The following is a 10,025-nucleotide window of genomic DNA, read 5'->3' as shown; positions in this document are numbered from 1 at the left end:
TGTTTTCCCAATCATTGAATCTCTTTAAGAAATCTCAGATTAAGTCTTTGCTCGTTGAAATTACTTTCTCCCTTAATTCTTAATACATGTTTTTTCTCATGTTTCATTGCAAAAATATCTCAATCTTGGAAATAGCCAGAAGTCGCAAGACATTCTTTGCTATCACTAAAACGTTTCCTCTATCTACTGATTCTAGATATAGCAAGTCATTTGAATATATAAAAACATGCAGTCAGCTTTTATCTGTGTAATGAAATTTCCTAATTTTACATAAGACTTTAGCCATGACGTCACAAAGCATTGGGTTGCTTTGTTGAGAAAAAAGTGCATTTGTTCTAGAACTTTTGGATCAGCCCTTTTTGCCTTGTCACGTACGCTATTGTCGTACGTTTTGTTTACCCTGACTGTAGCAGAACAAACAATTGATGAAGCTACACTAATGCCAATATATTTTTTCGCTCGTACCGTCAGTAGTGTAACCTTGTTTACTTTTAGCATTACGTCGAATATCGGATATTTTGTTGGATCCAATTTCGCTATAAAGATTATACTTAGAGTTAAATTTAAAATGTTGTACCTTGGCATAAACATTTTTGTGTGCGTAAGTCTTCTCATTTTATTCAAGATTTTAAGTACATTAATGTAATTCAAGCACCTAATTGTTATTTCACACGCAAAAGACATATTTTCTAGAATGTGTTAGATCTTTGTCTGTGCTAAAGATTAATAAACCGAGAAATAAATGTCTTATTTTTAAGTTCTCAACTTATAGCTTGGTAAACCTTCCAATACGCTTGAATACAGCATCTTAATCCAAATTAATCATTTCCTTCTTCAATTCAAAGTTTATGTCTCCTAGGTCTTGTGTAAGACACTCTACCCTACGGGTATCCGCACAATTTGCCGCAGTGGCGTCATTGAAGTGCTAATGTTGTGTAAGACACTCTACCCTACCGGTATCCGCACAATTTGCCGCAGTGGCGTCATTGAAGTGCTAATGTTGTGTAAGACACTCTACCCTACCGGTATCCGCACAATTTGCCGCAGTGGCGTCATTGAAGTACTAATGTTATGTAAGACACTCTACCCTACCGGTATCCGCACAATTTGCCGCAGTGGCGTCATTGAAGTGCTAATGTTATGTAAGACACTCTACCCTACCGGTATCCGCACAATTTGCCGCAGTGGCGTCATTGAAGTACTAATGTTATGTAAGACACTCTACCCTACCGGTATCCGCACAATTTGCCGCAGTGGCGTCATTGAAGTGCTAATGTTATGTAAGACACTCTACCCTACCGGTATCCGCACAATTTGCCGCAGTGGCGTCATTGAAGTGCTAATGTTATGTAAGACACTCTACCCTACCGGTATCCGCACAATTTGCCGCAGTGGCGTCATTGAAGTGCTAATGTTATGTAAGACACTCTACCCTACCGGTATCCGCACAATTTGCCGCAGTGGCGTCATTGAAGTGCTAATGTTATGTAAGACACTCTACCCTACCGGTATCCGCACAATTTGCCGCAGTGGCGTCATTGAAGTGCTAATGTTATGTAAGACACTCTACCCTACCGGTATCCGCACAATTTTCCGCAGTGGCGTCATTGAAGTACTAATGTTGTGTAAGACACTCTACCCTACCAGTATCCGCACAATTTGCCGCAGTGGCGTCATTGAAGTGCTAATGTTATGTAAGACACTCTACCCTACCGGTATCCGCACAATTTGCCGCAGTGGCGTCATTGAAGTGCTAATGTTATGTAAGACACTCTACCCTACCGGTATCCGCACAATTTGCCGCAGTGGCGTCATTGAAGTGCTAATGTTGTGTAAGACACTCTACCCTACCGGTATCCGCACAATTTGCCGCAGTGGCGTCATTGAAGTGCTAATGTTATGTAAGACACTCTACCCTACCGGTATCCGCACAATTTGCCGCAGTGGCGTCATTGAAGTACTAATGTTATGTAAGACACTCTACCCTACCGGTATCCGCACAATTTGCCGCAGTGGCGTCATTGAAGTATTAATGTTATTGTAAAATTAAAGAAATCAGCTTTGCACTGGTTACTCAATACTTCTACGTGAATAAGTCGGATCTGATTTTCTGTTCAAAATATTCCATATAATATAATAATGATTCCATGTAACGTGATAATGATTCCATATAAAATGATAATAAGGAGGACAGTATTAAAACAAAACCGGGCTACTATATATAAGTGGTACTTGAAATTATCTGAATATTTATTATCAGTTTTCCGAACATACCGATAAAGGTAATGCCGATGACATCCAAAATAACGTTCTATAAACATTATCACCAGCTGCACCTGCAAGATTCAGGTGACCATTAGATATATGCGTTTGACGAAACATGGGTGATTATCATTGACTTAAAATTACTGTTTGACTAACGTCAAGGCCGATTTGGATACAGCTGTAATTCTGTGTCAAATCCTACAAATTTGAATTGTCTTCATCGTTAGAAAGAAAGGTACAAATGCATGGAAAATGATACAAATTTTGGAAGTCTGTTGTAAACTATAGACACATCATTAATGGCAGTTTCTGTGTAGATAAAACATTACAATACGCCGCATTTTCTGGAACTACATGTGTTTGAAACGTGTTTTCAATTCCACACCAGAAACAGGTGCCGATTTTAGTAATGGTTTGTAAAAACCCAAGTCTGTAAAATGAGTGAAATTCAACCAAATAAAGCATTATCTGTTTTGTCAGTTACAGCTATGATAAACTCTTAAGGGTTCATTTCACGTTAATCTTATGTTTATTATCAACCAACCATGGCCAGTCAAACCCATGCATACTCAATTCTATGTTCACCCGGTTCTTGACTGGCTGCCATTCCTCAGTTTCACAAGTACCATGAGTCCGATATTCTACTTTGCCACATACCCCATACCACCCCGATTAGCTCCAAGTGATATTTGGCTGAATCCCGTTATCAAAAATGTTCTCTGAGGGGCTATCGATTGCATAGCCGATTTGCAGCTTGAAGTGCAGTTTTCCAGTGTTTGAACAAATCACTGGACTTTGCCTCTGCATAGATGCTTTAAATATGTTATATAGTTCACTCAAATATATATATATATATATATATATATATATATATATATATATATATATATATATATATATATATACGGTCGATACTATTCATAATAATAAACAGTTCTTATCATTATGTCGGTATCGCATCCTCAGTTAGTCTATTATGCGTTTTATGTGCATATATCCTTTATAAACACTACATTTCAAGAGAAAAAGCACTTGAATTGAATAAATTGAAGAAATAAATTCCACCTCAAATGCATTACTATGTCTAACAATAATATATTTGATTCTGCTAAAGATCAAAGCCCGGTTGAATAATTTAAATTAAAAAAACAACAAGATTTGTATTTCAACTGAGACGTAAAATGATACCTCGGATTAATGTCAAAAGTATATTGTTCTAGCAAGATCTTAGTTATACTTAGAAAGTCCCTCACCAAAGCTACGAAAAAACATGACAGTCTTCACGTTATCTAGCAATAAAAATACAATGTTTTTGACTGTGCTTAACATAATGATCCTCACTGAGTAAAAGAAGAAAGAAAGAAATTGTTTACCAAAACTGTCTGGGCATATTTTACTTGTTGAAAATAATATTTCTTTGAATTGACACCTTTATACAAGGAATTGATAACTGAGGTTATCATCCCATATCTTTATTGCATATCTAAATGCATACATAACACAATGCTGTAGCTAAAACATATACCATCTGTATCTGTAATAATGCATAGTATAAATGTCGATATCCTTCTATAAAATATACTAGGCCGCTCTTACACTAAAAACACCAAAGAAGAAACAGATATTATCCACAACAACAGGTCAGTAAATACTTTAATCAATAGCAAAACACATATTCCTCTCATGCGCCATCTTTCGTATGAATTATAAAATAAATAATTACCGTGGTACTCGCCAACACCACAAGAAAGGTATAAATACACCAATGCATCGGCATTTGCTCGTACAGATATGAAAATATATAACGAATCGCAGATTGGTCAGCATTTTTCAGAACTGTTCTTGAAATTCGATTATTCCGTGAATATGTTACAATCGCCACTGATTAAGGACTATAAATAGTCCAAAGCTGTCGTTTGTATCACGAACATCTGCAAATGTATAAAAAAACAACTGTCATACACAATCGTCAGCAGGTTGTCCCTTTAGCACTTGTTCAACAAAGTTTAATCAGTCAGATGTCTAGTCACCTGGTCGATACTGATTGGGCCATATTTAAAACCTTGTCATGGTTTTACAATAAACCATATTGCTGGAAAAACTTGTCAGCGGAAAATCGAGGTCCTATTACCCTGAGCTGGAAAAAAAAACTGCAACGAGATCGAGAGAACCCGTTTGATCCATTTGGCGGGATTGGATTTATCAAGAACGTTTGCTTTGTCTCATCATATGCGCTACGATATAAGCACTCTACAACACACACACACACACACACACACACACACACACACCACGGGTTCGAAAAATACGTCAGGATCGAATATAATCTTTGTATGACTAGTGACCTTGAATAGACTTGGAAGTTTGCCTTGACAGATTGAAGAAAGGATTTTTCACCATATTGGTAGGAGTGTTCGTGTCATTCGGCCACATTGTCTATTTTTTACACGATTTAATCATATTAGGTTGAATGACCGTAAAAAAGCAAATAAACACTGCTGTTTACAGGGACTGCCATCTTCTGCGCGCTTCTCAATTTCCTTTTCTTATTCGGTGATATCTATATACTTTCGTGCCCCATAAAACACTTGAAATGCAAAATATTGTGATTGCTTGGAATTTAGTGGTAGAGAACGTGGTAAAGCCATCGATTCTGCTATCTCATGAACGTGTGAAGGGAAGGGAAGATAGATCTTGTTAATACATAGCTAATATTTTTCCATGATTATAGGTTAAATATTAGGATCATTATCAATGAAGGTGAATATATTTATATTGGGTTTGGGTCTAAGACAATGGCATTCCCTCCTCTCAAGAGAATCTGTTTATTAAAAAAAGTTTTCCATGCTATTTATTATCATTTTAGTAACAGAATATATCGCTTTGACAACTTAAAATATTCTAGCAGGGAAAGTTTGACTCTTATCCTCGTTATACTCAGGTTTCGTAGCATTTTACGTAATTTTGAATGCTTCAGAAATTACCTATTTGCAATCCTGCGTTTAACCTCTGAAGTATAATCGGTCTTTTTGTTGTGTTCGATTATTCATTGGGGGGGGGACTTTTTTATTTAAAGTATTACTCGATGGAAATACAAATGCTCATTAGCAATATACTCGGAAAGCAAAATTAATTTGGAATTATAGTTGATTTTAGACAAATCTAATGTGTATATTATATATTTCTATGACACAACAAAAGGCTATTAGCACATCGCCACAATTCAGGTTATTGGCACAGAACTACATTCGATACCATAGTCACATCACCACAAACATTATTGGAATTTACATGGAATACCACTGTTAATCAGTAGGAACTTTATAAATGTGGACTTGTAATAAACATTAAGAACTGTTTGGGATTTAATTCACAATTTTGTGAGTTCTTTTTAAATTTTCATTTTCTGTTATAGGGACATACATTATTTATTGAATTTTGCAAAAACTTGTTGGCTTTAGCTCGTTTCTGTTACTAAGTGTAAGACCATAGAGACGTAATACCACGCTGTAGCTTGAACTGGGTACTATTCATAAACTAAAAGCTGTTAATAAACCCTCGCTGTCCTTGTGAGAATGTCAGGTATATTTTCATATATGTTTCGAATGACGTTTATCATATTTGTCCATGCTGATCCGATGTTCTCCATGATCAAGTGACTATCATATAATGATTAGGAATCATAACAGTTTATTTTGCTGAGTAGATGCGTAGCTTGAGATCGCTTGATTAATGTGTGGTGTTACGGTATGTTCCGGTAATATAGCAGTGATATCGGACGCTTTCATTGTCAAGTTTCCTTAGATAAATGTTACAGTATACTACTTCCCGAAAATTCTTTCAGTCGTCTTTATTCAACCCCAACCGGCACAATGTCCGAACACCTCTCTGATCTCTTCTAGAGAGATTCTTGGCAGCTTCATGGCCTCTGTATAACGTGGGTTCCTTGTATAATTTCTCAAAGCGGACAACCAGATATCAAACGTCATGATGAACCCAGTCAGTGATTTTCTGCGTGCTGCTTTTATCCGGATTGCTAGTAGTGTTTTCTGGGAATAAAGTACCTTTCTCCATTCTGAATACACGCCGTAGTTTTTAGCTTTTCCTATAACAGATCAGTCTTTTAATAAGTCATCATTGTAGGACGACCAGGCTGGAGAAGAGGAGGCACTAGTGGCAGACGTACTTCTCATTCTTGTATTTGTTTTTATTGTGTTTTTATTGTGTACGATTACGGCATTTGTCTTTCATCTCGATGTTGTGTGTCTTTTTTGGTATTCCTACTGCCGCTTCATTGTCAGCGCTAGTCATGCTAGCAATATTGAGAACTTCAGTGTATGGGACCTTGTCTTGCATCTTATCCTCATTATTTTTCGCAGGCGGCTTATGTGAAAATTGTTCAGCATCTTCGTATGGCATTTGTACATTGTCCAGCAGGGTAAGCAACACAGTGGCTTTGTGAACCATGAGGCTTGGCTGAGACGGATGCCTCCGAGCTTCCATACGTTAGCGTGTAGTCTGCAAAAGGCCATCGATGTGGACTATATGTGAAGGGATGCTGCCGAGATACGTACACCTGTCCCATGACAGGAGGATTTCGCGATTTCTTCTGATATCATGCACTACGTAAGGCTTTGCTGGTGCTTGTTGCTGTATCAAATCTGTCTTCATGATACTTGTTGTGTGACACAAATTGCCATAAGCTGAAGAGGAATCTCAAATACTCTGTTTCATCTTCTACCTAGATTTGGCATTCAGAGAATCGTCATCATCCAATAGGAGATCACGATCTGTCCCTTTCTGTAACTTCTACTCCTTTAGTCTCCTCAGATGGTGGAGTTAGCCATCAGTCAAAATTCTGATATCAATGACAGTGTCATAATCACGGACGGCATCAATAAGCATGGCGTATTATATGATAACGTAGAGGGTCTCGGAAAACACGCAACCTTGTTAACTCCATTGGTGAATGGGAATGGTTCACATATCTCACTGTCGTCCCGGGCAGGAACGAGCATGACCTCTTGGAGTCCCCGAACCATTACGATAAGTTTCTCCGGGAAACCAAATTTTGTCAAGATCTTCTCAGGTCCATACAAGATTAAGTTCTGTTCCTGGCATTTCTCCTGGAGTCCACGAGCTACAAACACAATATCTATGGTACCACGTAATTTCCTGAATCTACATGGACTCCCAGGCAGGAGACCTTAATTGATGGCGATTCTGCAGAACTATGGCTATGGCCAGAAAAGAAATGCACTGATGGCTCTAGCAGGACTAAATACTACTTTTCCGCGTGTACAGGTGGACGATGGATGCAGTCTTGTGCCCTTGATGTTTAGTTCTTTGAGTCAAAGGTGACGGGATGAGTTCATTCAGTAGCTGTGTCATGTTCAAGTATCAAGCTTAGTAGACTTCTGTCATTTAAGAACAGGTCATTTGCCTTATCTATTTCAGTCAGCTTTGGAGAATGAGCAGCTGATCAATTACCTCTTCACTGACAGATAACTGTTGACTGAGGTTGTTGTTTAAGTGTTCCGCCCTTTCTGAAGCATCATTTATTTGTCAGTGAACAGTGAACTGCTGTCTGCATTCCGTATTGGATACTGTCATCGTTAATTTGGCCAGTTAAGTGTCTTCAAAGCATTATAGACATTATTCATGTCATTTCAATTTGCATAGTACAGAATTTCATCAGCCATAATGCTCAGCCGTGCAGCTCTCTGAGTTTGCACTCAATAGTTTTCTAGATAATGTTAAAGAATGCTTATATGATGCTGAAAAAACGTGTTCTAAATTGCCCTTCTAATGCATTTGCCAGAGAACAGACAACTCAGCTGTTTACATTAGGTGGTCGTTAATGTGAAGTAAATATGAGAAACGGGAAGATACTATTAACTTTTGATTTCCAAACTTGACCACTAAAGAAACTACAAACCCGGGACGATGTAAGGGCGGCACATGTGCCAGGCAGTATCCTGCCCTCTCTATTTGTTCATTAAGCTGTAGACACGTGTTCATTTGCATGCACTGATTGGGAAATATATTTGATATCAAATACGAATGGGATCTTCAATTGTCATTGGTCTTCCTGAATAAACAGACAACTGGATTCTGCAAGTGAAATAATTATGATAATTCAACATAGTTAAATGCAAGTTCTTGCATTATAGCATTTTCAGTAAAGTTGACATGATTGGTTGATCAATTGAGAAATTAAGTTACTCTTCAGGTGTATTGTTTGTACCCTAATGAATTTAAAATATAATATAAAGGGGACAATTCATATTAAATGTTAGGACATTCTTAAATTGCACGTGGTCTATCTGAAGAAACAGACTAATGGCAGAAATGTTTCGTCATCAAAGGCCGTGAATTACTGAATTTTCCAAATGAAATAAGAATGATATTTCATTGTAGTGAAATACAATTTTTTTCATGAATATAACTTTAAAGGAAATACTTTTGATTTGTTCGCTAGTCAAACGACTGGCATCAAATTAAGATATCATTCGGCTATGAAGACAGGAGACAGGATAAAGTGAACAAATGAAATATTAATTTACTCTTAGGTGTTATTACTCCACTTGTTTCTAACAATAGTAGAGAAGAAAGAAGACGAAAAAGGTCGTATTTTAAGTCTCCTGCTTATTTCTGATTCTTAGAAACAAGATTTAGATGAGATCAGAACAAAGCCCTAATTTGTTTTAAAATTAGTTAACGTAATTACATACGAGTAAAGTGTAGACACCCGAGGCAACTACGGTACAGTGATGACATATGTTGGAAAGCATTAACATCCAACAAAAGATATTGTACAATAGATAACATGTGTTGCAAAGACGTCAAGCAGGGTTAAACAATAGATCGACGCGAAAGGACATTTTTGGATATAAAATGAACAAAAGGAATCAAACAGGTACCACACATTTCACTTGTCAATAGACATATATTCAATAAGAGGATGTAATCAAGGACTCTTGTTTGGATACAGTAGTCTTTTTAATTGTTCTATCTCGTATCCCTGAACCCATCTCTTGTTTTGAAAATAAAATCAATCATTCTTTTGAGTCAGTCTTTACTCCTGCACTTAACCCACTTTTATTGATAAATCGGGCCAAGAATTGCGAAATGTCGTAGAGGATTATGTCAGAAAACGTCTATGTTCCTGGTTATATCCCACTAAAATAATGTTATATGACCTTTATCCCAATAAATAATTTCACAGTTATACACTTTGATTTGGGTTAATTTGATGGTTTATTAAACAGTAATTCCATTCAACGTCATGACCGTGCAATATCATTAATTATCTGAAATCACTTGGCGTTCGTTGCACCCATGTAAATGGCTCTCCAACGGTATTAATTTTATCATAATTACCACCAATAACCGCATGCTTTACTGGCCAATTACACACCAATGAACGCAAAAGCGGTTGGAGATGTAGCAGCACATCAAAACATTGGTGTAATATTAAATGGATCATTTGAGGATCAAGTATACACATATCAAAACAGTCACGACACGTGCAGAAACTGAATAATACACAATATTTAAGGAAAGATATGTTATCAGTCTTCTTGATCAGAATGTATGCATTAGAACTACCCTCTTGTTTACTCGCTAATCACTATGTCAATAACTATGAATTATCAATAACAGTTTATCGAATGTTTCCAGATTAAATTAATATAGGGTACGTGCATCCTATACCTATGTCCGTATACCTGTTTATAAGAGCTTGTGGATTTCAGTAA

This window comes from Sinohyriopsis cumingii, chromosome 17, assembly GCF_028554795.1.
Source record: "Sinohyriopsis cumingii isolate HCF-2022 chromosome 17, ASM2855479v2, whole genome shotgun sequence".
NCBI lineage: Eukaryota > Metazoa > Mollusca > Bivalvia > Unionida > Unionidae > Sinohyriopsis > Sinohyriopsis cumingii.
Note: the sequence above shows the minus strand (reverse complement) of the source record.